The following is a 14,701-nucleotide window of genomic DNA, read 5'->3' as shown; positions in this document are numbered from 1 at the left end:
ATTTCCTTAAACACCAAAACTGAAATGTTTTGACATAATGATCTCTTGGCAGAAACAGTAAAGACATTCTTTTCTAGAAAAGGCTGAAATAAGTAGGGTAATAATGAAGAACAAAATGTATAACATTTTCGAGCTGCAAATTAACAAGCAGGTATTGACTCTTCTTTGAGGTCAATAACAGCTCTTATTGATCTAAAAAGTTAATACCTACTAAGGTCAATATAAGATCTCAAGGGTCAACAAATCTGGATTCGAACTTCCACTTCCTTTCACATGTAGATATTGCTGAAATGGGTACAACTGTGTTTGGAGAAATCAAGAAATCATCATTATGATGCCAGAATAATCCTAAGAAATAGACCAAAGAAGTTAAAAAAATATATATGTGGGATTTTAAAAGTCCGTTAATATGGAATTTTCAGCGACAGTGACCTTTAGATATAAATCTTATACAATTTGGTCAGTTAAATAAGGAGAAACAAAAATAATTTAAAATGATGTTTTTACAAGTGTTTGACCTCTTCATGTTATTGGCATATGGACTCTCTCTCTCTCTGTAAATGTATGTATTTTAGAAACTACGATGTGAAATAGTTTTTCAAGAACAGATCTTAGGTAGTTCTAAATATAGAGAAAATACTTTTTTTTTTTTTTTTTTGGTCTTTTGTCTCTTTAGGGCTGCACCTGCAGCATATGGAGGTACCCAGGCCAGGGGTCTAATCGGAGCTGTAGCTGCCAGCCTATGCCAGAGCCACAGCAATGCCAGATCTGAATCACGTTTGTGACCTACACCACAGCTCACGGCAACGCCGGATCCTTAACCCACTTAGCAAGGCCAGGTATCGAACCCGCAACCTCATGGTTCCTAGTCGGATTCGTTTCCACTGTGTCACGACGGGAACTCCGAGAAAATACTTTTTAAATTGTACAATTAAATAATAACATTTAAGGGACTTTAGAAGAGGAAAAACATAGTAACCATTTCTATGATCACAATGCAGGCTGTTGTGTTTTTCTAGACTACAAAATTTTAAAAATATATTGACTTCTGTTCTTCTAATAAGTAAAACGGTCTATGCAGTCTTATCCTAAAGATGGCACGTGGTGAATTACATGGATGTGGGACCATGTTCCCATATATATGTAATATTTCCCAGAGTCATAAAATGGAGTAATTCATCAGTCTGATTCTCTCTATAGCCAAATAAAAATTCATATTGTTCTTTTCAGAATTACTGGAAGCATCAAGGGAGGAAGCAGAAAGAAAGAAATAGGAAACTACCATGCCTAGAGCATTTACTAGTGCCAAAATTGGGGCAAGATGCTTTAAATAGACACAGGTCCTGTTAGTTACCAGAAAGGCCAAATTATTGATAGTGGTAATATAACAGAAAGGAGAGGACAAATTTGTAGCAATAATAATATTATACTATGGTGATTCAATAAAAATGAACACGACTGTGACTGAAAAGCACTTAAATTCTTCTTTTACTACAGCTTTCTTTATTTATTTAATTATTGGCTACACCCGCAGCATGTGGAAGTTCCCGGGCCAGGGATCAAACCCCAGCCACAGCAGTGACAACACCAGATCTTTAGCTTGCGGAGCCACCAGGGAACTCCCTAGAATGGTTTTAGATTTACAGAAAATTTGTGTTAGTCTAGAGCTCCAATACTCTTAACACCAGTTTTCCCCATAATTAACATCTTCTAATGCTGTGGTACATTTGTCACAGTTAATGAACCCATTCTGACAATTATTATACTACTAGAGGTTTATGTTTGGTTCATATTTCCTTAGTTTCTGTCTAATATCCTTAAGCATTCTGTCTGCTTCAGGACCCCATCCAGGATAACCATACTGCATTTAGTCACCCTGTCTCCTTAGGTTTCTCTTAGATGTGACAGTTTGCAATGTTCTTTAAGCACATACTTTAGACATGGTATAAACAAATTTGCTGACTTGTATCTATTGTCAACACTTAGATGAAAACACATGCAGCATTATCTTTTTATTATAGATCTAAGGAACAGAAATTTGAGAAGTGAATAGAGATAAATGCCTGGTAGAAAGGAAAGCAAATGATATTGACTCTTTAATGTGTCCCTATGAATAAGAGGGAAAGTTTCATTTGTCACAAATTCTAGAAGATTATAACCACTGACCTGACCCATAGGGCATATGCTCTTCTATCTTGCCCCACTGTATACTGTTACAAGCCAGGGTTTGAATTTACTGATCACGAGGCAGTGAAGTGGGCAAAGAACAGTGTGGCAGAAGAGGATAAACTACCACTCCATATTTGTTCTTTCTCTTCTTTACTATAAAGTTGTGATGAGAAAGTGGTTGTCCAGTTGGAACAATATTTCCTAGCCCCCTTGCACTTGGTGGCACCATTCTACTAGTTCTTGCTGGTGGATGTTAGGTTGCATCACTGTGTGGCACGTGCTGCCTGTGGAGCTGTAATAATGGGCGTGCCTGCTCCATCCTCTTTGCCTTGGCTGCTGGCAAAATGTAGAGGACTTTAAAGCTGGGTGCAGGGCAGAACCACCAAGTGGGAGAGACCTGGAGTTCTGACTCACCACATGGAAGGCCATCGGCTCACTAAGAACACTTGCACTGGACTGCTCCCACAGTGAGAAACAAACTTTACTGCATCAAGCCACTGGAACTGTTGAGGGTAATTGGTCATAGCAGCTAGGGTTATTATGTGAAGTCTCATAATAATGGAGACTAACCTTTATTGAGGACCTGTGATGGACTTAAGATGCCTCAAGTGTTTTATACAGTTTACCTCAGGTAACTATCACAACAACTTCCACATTGAAGACCTGTCAACATTTTTATACATCAGGAAAAGAAGACATGGAAAGGCAAGGGAACTTGTCCAAGGTTCCCCAGTGATTAAGAGGCAGAACCAAGTTCTGAACCTGGGTCTGTCCCGTTATGAAGCTCCATGAACATTCCATTTTGCTTCACTGTAGATGAAAAATAGGTGATTAGACTTGGCACTTTGATTACAAAATAATTCCTATGCATTTTCTACACGTAATGCTTTTTTTTTTTTTAATTCTCAAAGGGCAGCAAAAATTATACATGTGGTTCTTCCTACTTTTTATGTGGTAGACACGAAGTCCCAATTCACAAAGGGTGGGTGTGAGATGATTATTTCGTTCGAATTTGTTAGCGTTTTCAAGATCAAGGCAACATGACACAAAAATGCCAAAGAGAAAGAAACACTTCACCATTGCAGCCTGCTGCTAATCTTACAGTGTTTAATTTGAGCAGAGTCCAGCAACTCACAGAGGGCACGAAAGAACTGTTGCTCCACAAGGTTTATGGTTAACAAAGGAGAGAACAGAAAGACTGGCTTGTTCGCACAACAGTGTGAATTTAAAGAACTATATGGGGTGTGCATTCTACAGGAAACCCAAGTAGGAAGAAAAATGAAGCACTGTACCTTGCACATAGCAATAAAAATGAGGGGATTCATTACAATAAGAAAATTCACAGCTGGCAGGCAATGTCAGTGAGGCAATAAGATATCTGGTCCATCTTCATGCTTACCTTGTAGAGTAAGTGTTTTGAGGGGGGGGGAAAGAGAGGTCTCCTTTTTATATTAACAAAGTCAATCCAGTTAATCTCTTTAACTCACCTACGTGAAAAGTTTGGATGACACTATAAAAGTCCTATGCTAACACCAGGAGAAAAACTGATGTGTCCTCTAAATTTGTGGACACTCCCTCTTATGATAGAGTTTTGTTTGCTTAAATAACAGGTTCTAAACATCGACAGGTTTGCGTAGAGCATTGAACATTAAAGATAATTCACAGACATGCTAATGAGGAAGAGAGCAATATGAAACCAAATAAAACTTACTAGCTGTTCTTGCTGGTGAAAATTGAAGGCATTTGGAGAAGTATTCAGAGCATCGGTCAACTTAATCTGAATAAAAAATCTCCACTTTGAGTAAGTTAATGTATTGATCAATATAATGAAGTAATAGATGTAAAAAGAGATACTAAAAGTAGTCTGCAAATTTCAAAGCAGATTATACAATTGTATAATTATTCCTAATATTAGCATTACTTTCGGCACATAATATAAAGTTAAAAGTTACCAAAGATTATAATTTTAAACATTAAAAAGCTCCACAATGTATTAAGTAAAATAACTACACATTTGACTATTAAAATGGATAGGTTAATTGGAGAAGTTACTCTGAAATAATAAAAAGTTTGAAGGAAAATGTTTTTAAAATAATGTTATCACTTTAAGTATACTTATAAACTAAGATGAGCATTAGATATGCCTTAGGACACACTCTAGAAATTCCCATAAGACACGTATTTGCCCACTTTGCTCATGGTTTACCCACTTCCCCTGCTCACCCTGTATTTATTCCATAAGGCTTATCTATTGCGAATCTTCCCCTGACACTATGAAAAAGACTTAATTACTTCATCCTGCTTTGAAAACACTGATTATATTTATTAGGGGGACTTATAGCTATGCATTTCCCAAATAGATATTTTGCCAAGATATCCTAGCTTATTAAAGGAACTTTACACTCTAAGTGCCTAGAATGGGGCCAAGGGTCCGTTCCTTCCCAAATTACAGAAAATCTACTTTCCCTTTCAGGTAGGTTGATTATCTTCCTAACCTGACACCCAAATGCCAATCTAGCTAATAACATTCATTTAGGGTAGGATTTTTCTTGCTAGTTCAGAGATCAACTTAGACCAGTTCAGATCTAAGGAACCCTCACTCTAATTTCTAAGGGCCCAATGAGAGTTTTCTGAATAAATGTTAAGGTTTCATTGTGCTCTATTCAAGTGTCATGTGTTGCAAATAGCAGTGAAAGGAGAAATAAACATAATTAGCTCAATTTATAAGGTGTATTTTATGTGGACATTAACTATCAACCTTTTAATGAGCATCAGAACCTTGAGCAATTGATTGTGATGAGATTACCAACATGGAGGTAACGTTAGGAGTACCCAGCAACATGCTTATTTCAAAAAGCTTTCTTCCTTGGCTGGCTTTAGGGTGGTTTCTTCTTTTCTCTAAATAAATAGATATTTATTTAACTACGACTTAGAATTTATATCTCAAGATGCAAAAGGGCAGCATAGTGCCATCCATGAATGATGACCCACCATGACAGTCTCTTTGATAAAGACTTTACTTGAAAAAACATAATCTTCAATAAAAAAATTATTTTTTTAATGTTGACTTTGTTCTCTTATGGCAACGTTGGAAAACACTGTAGCCCAACAGGAAATACAGACGAAAGCTTCAAATATAGAGCACACACAAAAAAAACCATTTTTAAAGCTCATGCCCGTCAAGTTTTCCACTTGATATAAGTCGTATACAAAGTCTTAGTCCAATGTGAACCCATGCTGTGAAAATTCTGTAGCACCCACCTCAGAAAATTCTGTTAAATACATAAACACCGCTGAAAAGAAAACTTCTGGGCACTAAAAGTCAGACTCAAAGGGAAAATAAAACTGATTAAAAAAAAATCCCAAGGAAAGTTATATAAGCACAGTGCAACAAGGTCATGAGCTTAACCGTCCTTCACTGTAATATATGAAAGTAAATTGGCATTTTAGCGATCTGCTTTGGTCGTCATTCTTTTTCTCAACTCACAGAGATGCAACAGAATAAGAATGGCTTCACGTGTATCTTACAAACCAACTGGAAAAGTGATAGGCTTTATGGGGTAAGACACCTTTAAAAATGAGTATAATGCTTTTTAATGGATTAAAAAAATGAACCCTATGAATTCCCTTGGACCACCTAAGGAGAAGGTTCTCCAAATAAGGTTTAAATGATATCCTTTTCTTACCACTATGGAGCTCACCAATATCTCAGAGAACCTCACAAAGTAAATGTAAGCACAACTTGAAAATATTCTTTGAGAGTTTCACCCCAAATGATGAGCTCCTCTGTTATTTTCAGAGCTGAACCACAGTTTTTGAGATGTAAGACTTTAATAGGGTTGTAATTATAAAGTGATAACTACACATCAAAATGATTACTTTACCACTGGGTGGACTTTAAAAATCTCACAGGACATGGTCAAGTAATTCTTGACAGTATTTTAAAAAAATGTCTATTCTAGCAGAGATAGCTTTAAGGTTTTGAAAGCATAACCATGCATTCTATCACTCCAAAATGATAAGTAGAGAAACTTTTCTCTGGCGATAACTTCTTTCTGTCAAAAAGTTCAATACTTCTTTCCTCTAAAATACATATGGCTGGATAAAATAGGTGGTTAATATCAACCCAACTGTACAATCCCACTCTCTGTTCCTATATTATAGAACAACATAAGGTGTTAATTTTTTATTTCTGTATTAGTTTGAAATGGTAGTGCCTTTGTGAATTCCAACCTGTGCCCAAACAAAATTACTTAGGTAAAAAAATCTGAATCAGTGTTTATAGACAGAACATTCTCTACTCATATAAACCAAGACTAGGATATCTTGTCGTTCCAGCGCTGTATCCCCATGGCACTTGACACTCATTAGAGTTCAATGAAATGAACTTGTTAAAGAAATGAAATGCAATATATGCCTTCTTTCATTGATGTTATACTGCTCTCACTAATATCACGGAATCAGAAATTTATTCTTCTACCAACTGATAATAGCTCTAAGAGCAAAGAATATACAGTTGACACATTTTGGGTCTATGTGCTCAGGAGTCTTCTAAATGAGTTATCAGTAAATGGAGGAGAAGAAAAAAAAAAAACTTTCTTACATTGGCTGAGATGTTAGCTCAGTTCCAAGCCACCTTATAACTTTAAAAAGTTTTATGCATTATATTTTATTATTGTGCATTGTTTTACCCATTAATCTTTGCTACAGATGATTAATTAATACATTCAAGGATTTATATTTTTGAATCGAATTACTACATTGTACCTAAAAGTTCCCTGGTGGCTCAGTGGGTTAAGGATGCAGCATTGTCACTGCTGTGTCTCAGGTCACCACTGTGGTGTGCGTTCGTGGCGTGCGTTCGATATCTGGCCAGGGAACTTCTGTGTGCTGTGGGGGCAGCCAAAACAAACAAAGAATTATTACATTATATCTAGTGTAGTGAATGAACACTCAAAATATTTCTTAAAAAGAAGGATGAGAGGGAAAGGGAGGAAGAAGAAGAAGAAAAGAAAGAAGATTAATATTATAATGAGAGGAGGAGGTAGAAAAATAAGAAAAGTTGGTGGACATGGAAGAAATTCCTGATACAAAGAAAATGACTGACTTTCAGTTTGGTAAAAACTTTGTCTCATTAGATACTTTCAACCCTGATTAAAATTTCTAAGTGAATTCTAAAATGAGTTAATTAAAATAATAATATTTTCTCAAGAGCTAAAAGATAGAATATGATAAAGTTGGAATATCATCCTTCATAATCCTCATATAGTCCCATAAAAGACTCAGGAAAACTCCATCAGGACTTTGAGACAATTAAAGTATAAAGGAGGGCACGTCTGAAATGAATTTGTTTAAATGCTTTTAAAAAGTTCTGAACATGAAACATTTTATTTGATTTTTCAAATGCAGGTTGATAGCACTATTGATCGATTTTCCTGAATGAACTCTTTAAAAAAGACATATGCAAAGTAGAAAGAGAAACAGTGCTATATATAAATTATCTAATTCTCATGAAAATGCTGTAATTCCAAGATTTGCTTGTGTAAAGAAGTACTCCATATGTTTCTCTAACTTTACTCAAATGAATAAAGATTTTGTTGAGGTAATCATAAAAAGCAAAAATAATCTGAACACATGTAAAATAGGCCTGTGGAAATATATTCCTAAAATGGGGAGTATCTGCAGCTTAAAATTAGCTAAAATTGTACTTCCCTGATAAAACAAGATACACAAGAAACTGTGATTAAAAGGAGGATCAAGCGGTATTAAATACAGGGAAAACAAAGTGGTATAATGTAGTCCCTTTGGGGTTACTGGATAAGTCACTAGCTATCCTAGCTGTCAAGCATTGCCTACTCACATTTTCCTAACTAGGTTGGATAAATAACTATTCCAGCTCCTAAACAAGACCATTTGTATATTCTATACGACCAATATTAACAGACACAACCACACTTATTATTTCACAGGGAGTGTAGTTAATGATACAAGCCACCTGCCTGAATTTTTGTACACACATGTAGTTGCACATACATACAATGAATATGAGATTAAATGACACGACTTTTATCTGGTTCATACAGATGCAGAATAAATACGAACATCTAACTCAACCTAATGCACACAGGTAGCACAGCTGATCTTGTTAAAATGCAGATTCTGGTTCAGTAGTTCTGAGGGGACCTGGGATGCTGCATTTCTCACAAGCTCCAGGGGAACGCTGATGCTGCTGGTCCTGAGTCCCACTTTGGGTAACATGGAACTAACCCATTTCCTCTTCAGACTGATACAAAATTAAGCAAAGTGACAATGTACATTTATACTTAGAGCCTACCTGAGTGGAGATTTCTAGAGAAAGAAAAGAAACAAAAAACAAAAAACAACCACCACACTTCAGAGAGGCAATTTACAAAATCTTCCTAAATACTTTATTTTATTTGTGCCTCTCACAAATTCTAGGAAATAGGGATCATCATCCTTGTTCTTCAGATAAGATATCATAAACTTGGTTGCAAGCTCATATTTATAATCACGAGTGATTACCACCAGCCTAATGGATTGGCCATTGTCTGTGTAAAGCCCCACCAGGAACAAGCACCAATATGTCCCCATTTGTTTTGGGGATATTCTCAAAGAGGAATCTTTGGGATTGCATGCCAATTGCTAGGGAAATTAATAACAAATTTCAAGCTTCCTGCTCCTGAATGCCTTTGAATAAGGCTTACAATTTCTCCTGCGTCTTCACCATCCAGTTCCTCCATTCATTTCAACAAGTAAAAGGACCACATCTTGGATTATTACAATACATGTCCTAACATGTCTCCTTGTTCCCACCCCTCCCTTTGCCACAGAGATGTGGAAATGTGAACATCTCTGTCCTCTATGATTCAGATCAGGCCACTTGCCTGAGAAAGCTCTCCAATGGCATCACACCCTACAAGTCAAATTCAGACATGTTCCCATACCCTGGGGTCCCATAGAATCTGCACTCTACATGGCTCTAACCTAACTGTGTCACGTGCCCATTGCTCACTTGCTCCAGCCACACCCATCTTCTTTCTTTTTTGCCTGAACATCCCAAACACTTTTTCATTTCAGACTCCTTGTGCTTGCTTTTTCCTCTTGGAATTACTGGCCCCAAATCTGCTTACTGATGGCATCTTTGTGCAATTCAAGACTCAACTTACAAGGTACTTCTCTGAGAGGTCTTTCCTAACTAGCTAACCTAAGATAACCTTCACTTATTACTCTTTCATTTTGCGACCATCTGGAATGATGCTGTCCATTTATTAATTTTTAAAAATGTCTGTCTGATCCTGTTCTCTGCCCTGCCTGTCCCCATACACAAGCTGCCTGGGAACAGGGACACTGGCTGTCTTATTTACTAGTATATCTTCAGCACATGGCACACCATATTTAATAGCTTTTGAATAAATTATATGAAAAGGAACTTAACAGATGTGAGAACATGGCATATTTTGACCACAACAGGTCACTTTGGAAAATCTAGGTACTTGGAACCCATTCATATTTCAGTGTAGTCTATCAGTTAAGAGCATGGAGTCAGTCTGGCTACACCATTTCCAAGATTGATTGTCAGCAAATAACTTAATCTCTCTGTGCCTTGCTTTCCTATCTATAAAATAAGAAAGCACTATTTACTGCATAGAGTTGTGGTAAGGATTAAAGAGATGATAAACATGGAATACTGAGAATAGTGTATGGTCCATAGGAAGTGTTCAATAAACACTGCATTATTTCTAAACTAGTCCATTTGTGGGAAATCTGCAGGGCTCTGGGTGAAGAATGGAGCACTCTTTTTCATGGCAGGAAGGCTGGCAGAAGTATAGCAGAGAGACTACTGACCAAATGGACCATCAGAGCTGGTGGTTTGAAGTGACAACTGAGAGAAGGGGTGCAGACCCGTAAGGCCTGGGTACTCAGGGACAGCAGGAGCAAGGCTGGTAAATGGTGCAGACCACTCTTCAAAGATGTGAGGCTACTGACTGTAGACAATTACTCTCATGGTTCCACAGATGTCCTGCCAGGTGCACGGCGTGCATTTAGGGCGCAGGGTGGGATAGTGGTGAATATCTTAAACTATCTGTTTACATATTGAAAGAAGAGAGTGAGCCCTGAACTTCTGCCCTTGTATAATTTCTCTTTTGGCCTATTTCTTTCACTTATCATTCAGCCTCCATTAGTTTTGTGCCTACTGTGATTCTGGGATATTTACTTCAGAGAAAAAAAAAATAATAATTTCAGAATAAAGGGCAGATGACCCACAGTTTTAAATCTTAATTCTCTGACCTCAAACAAAATGGATATCCCCATAGCTAACAGTCAGACCTGATTATCAGTAATAGATGAAAAAAGGAAGAGTCATTTTTTATTCGCAGATTGGGGGCAAGGACTTATAAGAAATGCTTACATGGATCATGCCAATGGCTCATACAACCAGCAGGATGTTTGGTCTTCGATGGTCACTCTGATAATTGTCCCTCTTTTTTTTTTTTGTCTTTTGTCTTTTTTTTGTCTTTTGTTGTTGTTGTTGTTGTTGTTGCTATTTCTTGGGCCGCTCCCGCGGCATATGGAGGTTCCCAGGCTAGGGGTTGAATCGGAGCTGTAGCCACCAGCCTACACCAGAGCCACAGCAACGCAGGATCCGAGCCGCGTCTGCAACCTACACCACAGCTCACGGCAACGCCGGATCGTTAACCCACTGAGCAAGGGCAGGGATCGAACCCGCGACCTCATGGTTCCTAGTCGGATTCGTTAACCACTGCGCCACGACGGGAACTCCTAATTGTCCCTCTTGATGTCAGTCTTAGACTGAAATGTCCTACCATCGGCTCTTTAGTTCAGTATCATATATTCTTCCATCTGTCTCTTCTTTTCTAAAGAGCACTATTCAATTAACTTGTAACCTCATCATTTTCTCAAACAGAAAGGGAGCCATGAAAGAAACTTGGTTAGTATTAAACTCAATATACATCAAGGTGTAAATGGCACTTAGAAATAATCATGTACTTTCACTCGGACCAAGTACATTCTGGACCAGAGTCCCTCTGTTCAACAGCTATCATTTATTTTATTTTATTTTTTGGTTGCACTCAGCATATGGAAGTTCCCAGGCCAGGGATCAAATCTGATCTGCAGCTGCAACTTACGCCACAGTGGCAGCAATGCCGGATCCTTAACCCACTGCACCAGGCCAGGGATTGAAACTGAACTTAAGCAGTGAGCTGAGCTGCTGTAGAGAAAATGCTGGATCCTTAACCTGCTGTGTCACAGTGGGAACTCCAGTAGCTATTCTTAAATAGACAGTAACTGACAATTTGACAAAATAACTTTTATTGTTTGCTTTTTTTGGGGGGGGGGCTGCACCTGTGGTATATGGAGGTTCCCAAGCTAGGGGTTGAATAGTAGCTGTAGCCGCCTGGCCTACACCACAGCCACAGCAACACTGGATCCGAGCTGTGTCTGCGACCTACACCACAGCTCATGGTAACGCTGGATCCGTACTTAACCCACCGAGCGAGGCCAGGGATTGAACCTGTGTCCTCATGGATACCAGTCGGATTTGTTTCTGCTGAGCCACGACGGAACTCCCGACAAAATAACTTTTAAAATGTCAAAAATGACTCAGGAATTTCAGAAGACAAATTTCATTATTTACTAGGAGGGTGTTAGTGGTCAAAATAATATGCTTTCTATTTCATTCGACATGTAAATATTTATATATAATAATCAAACTTTCTTTTATGATATTTGCCAATAACAGTCATCAAGAAAAGTTTACAGATTTTTGTTGAAATCTTTTGCCAATATTTTTCAGAGATAACCACTTATACTGATGATAACATAAAAATGATGACTTTTATAGAGCCCTATTTACTTTCTAAGCACTTGAATACATATGACCTCATTTTACTTTATAATAACTTTATGGGATATATAGAATCTGACATTAGGTTTCCATGTGGCAAATAAAAGAACACATGCAGAGAGGTAAAGTATTTCTCAAAGTCACACAGCTGATTAAGAGTAAGGCCAAATAACAGGATTGTTGTCTCTTTCTTCAATTCAGTACATCGGACAATAATTCCTAGATTCTGTGGCCAAATAAAATTTCAAAAAACATTTTGAAGGGCCCAAATATGCCAATTTTGCTATTTTTCCAGGTAAAGAAAAAACTGAATATATAATTCCTATTTACTATTTCCATCACATCATAAAACTATCCTTTTATCGCCTCCAAACAGGAAAAACATGACCTTAGAAAACATGCAGTTCTTTAAATTAATAACATTTACCTTACAAGACAATCACTTCTTTCTAGTTTTTGCCCTCCTTTTGCTGTGGACTGGTGAAAACTCTTGTTGCAGTCTAGAACTAGGTCTTAGGCCAATATTTGCAAATTATTTCCCTCTTCTGTGCTGTTCCTAAAGTCATCCTAGCTCTTTCCTAGCTTCTCCTTACATTTCACTGACTTGAAGAAGAAACCAATAAGTGCTAAAAGTTTTTCCTTCTGAAAGTTGCTGTTCTTCTACTGATACCATAACAAAATGATTAGTATGGTAAATTCACATCACAATGAAAACACAGAGTGAATGGACCTGACTTGGCTGAGGGCTAGCAGAGAAGCAAGAGATGCAGAAGCAACATGGTACCCATTGTAATTACTCCCCACCACACACATACATTATAGTAAGAAGCAAGGGCAGCAAAAATGCTTTGTGACCTTTTTCTCATTTCTTCACTCACCTTCAAATTCATCCAAGGAAATAAATTAGCACAATGACTTCCTTCTAGGTGTCTTTACCTCCGCAAACCCCACCCTCAATTCCTCCTTCTAGACTTAGTTTTACAGTCTGTAAGAAGTTTCCAAGCTTTTATGTATGTATTATATTACATATAAAAATATTAATTTTACAAAAGCTTATAGCTAGTTTACCACTGAAGCCTACTAAAAAGGCCAAGGGAACTGAGGTTGGTTTGGAGGATACTCTTAACTTGGCATTGTGCATGTTGACTGTATTGATAGTTTGATGTTACATTTTAGTACACACCTAAAGGAATAACTATCAAATCCCATTTAATCTTATAACCTTGATCAATGTATGATCTTCCAGTATCTGTGATCTTCTTCGTTGAGTTTCCTCAGTTTTGGGAGGAAGCTACAAAAAATGGTGTTATGCAAGAGAAAAGCCCAATCAGCCAAATCAAGCCCAGTGATCACCTTCATAGCAAGAGTATCCCCAACCCAACTCAGTCCCATGTGGAAAGAAGCTCATCAATAGGATACTTTGTCAATAGGTATAGTGACACATTCCCCAAGGATGTTAAAGTAACACTAAAAAAAATTTCCTTTAATACCAAGTTCAGTCAAATTTTTTTTTCTTTGAAAGATATATGTCTGTATATCATCAAAAGGCCAAGCATTGATAATAATGTTTATATTGGTATAGTGTTTTATAGAATACAAAGTATTTTAACTTATGCCTACATTTCTTAGAAATATTCTGAGACAGGCAACATTATTTCCATTCTACTGAAGAAGAAGCATACTCAGAGGGGTTATGTGATTTGCTTAAGGTCACATAAACAAGGGCTAGAACCCAAGTCTGGCCCTCTGACCTCATGTTCATGACGCTTCTCATTATTAACGTTCTCTGCAAGGACAGCCACTTCTTAAGATGAGCCCAAGGCTAAAAAAACAAACGAAAGCTGACTTTTATTCCAATCAGGGCAGAAAGCCAATCTATCAATAACCTCAGAAAGAAGGGCTGCCCACACCATTAAAAAAATCTGGTTGTCTTCAGTTTTCTCACCATTACTCTAATGCCAATGTCATTTGTGCTCTTCCTATTTGACTTCCTAGAAGTCATCACATAAGTCAGCCAACACAGGACAGCCATGAACTCAGGCCATTGGAAACCACTGGCCATTCATAAAAGAAATTATTTGGAATCATTTTCCTTATTCCTTCTCTTAAAAAATAAATATTTTTGTAACACTAAATTAAAAAAAAAAATCAATGGAAAAGTTGTCACCCACATATCTTTGTTGTTCATATACTGGGTAAGAGTTATCCGAAACATATAAAATAGATGATATATAATCTATACTTTGCAAATAGCTAAATACTAAGAAACCACTAAGTATAAAGGGGTTAATGGATACTTATTTCCTGGGTTAAAAATAAACAGTCATTGCCTGAAACATTAATAATGAAAACACATGTCTATTTGAAGTAGACTCGAGCTAGAAGTCAAATTCAGGCTGAGTTTTCTGAAATTATGAACAAGTTGTTAATTCAAATCGAAAGTTTGGATGGTATCAACTAATACTTCGAATAAAATTATCATGACTTTTTTCCTCCTTATATTTGATTACAGGCTCTGTTCATGATTTAAAAAAAAAAAAAAAAATACAGCATCCTTAGGAATCATTTCCAACTCCAGGACAAAGAAGTGAGGTAAACTCTGTATTGGTACTTCTTTGCCCTTAGTTCACATCATTTAGACTG

General features: G+C 37.2%; 1 protein-coding gene across 1 annotated transcript in view; it reads right to left on the bottom strand.

Annotated features, from left to right (window-relative positions):
- The window catches only part of VTI1A (vesicle transport through interaction with t-SNAREs 1A), a 368,842-nt gene that overhangs the window by 266,414 nt on the left and 87,727 nt on the right, over positions 1–14,701 (bottom strand).

This window comes from Sus scrofa, chromosome 14 (assembly GCF_000003025.6).
Source record: "Sus scrofa isolate TJ Tabasco breed Duroc chromosome 14, Sscrofa11.1, whole genome shotgun sequence".
Classification (NCBI taxonomy): Eukaryota; Metazoa; Chordata; class Mammalia; order Artiodactyla; family Suidae; genus Sus; species Sus scrofa.
The sequence above is the reverse complement of the archived record's forward strand: the minus strand, read 5'-3'. Positions and strand labels throughout refer to the sequence as shown.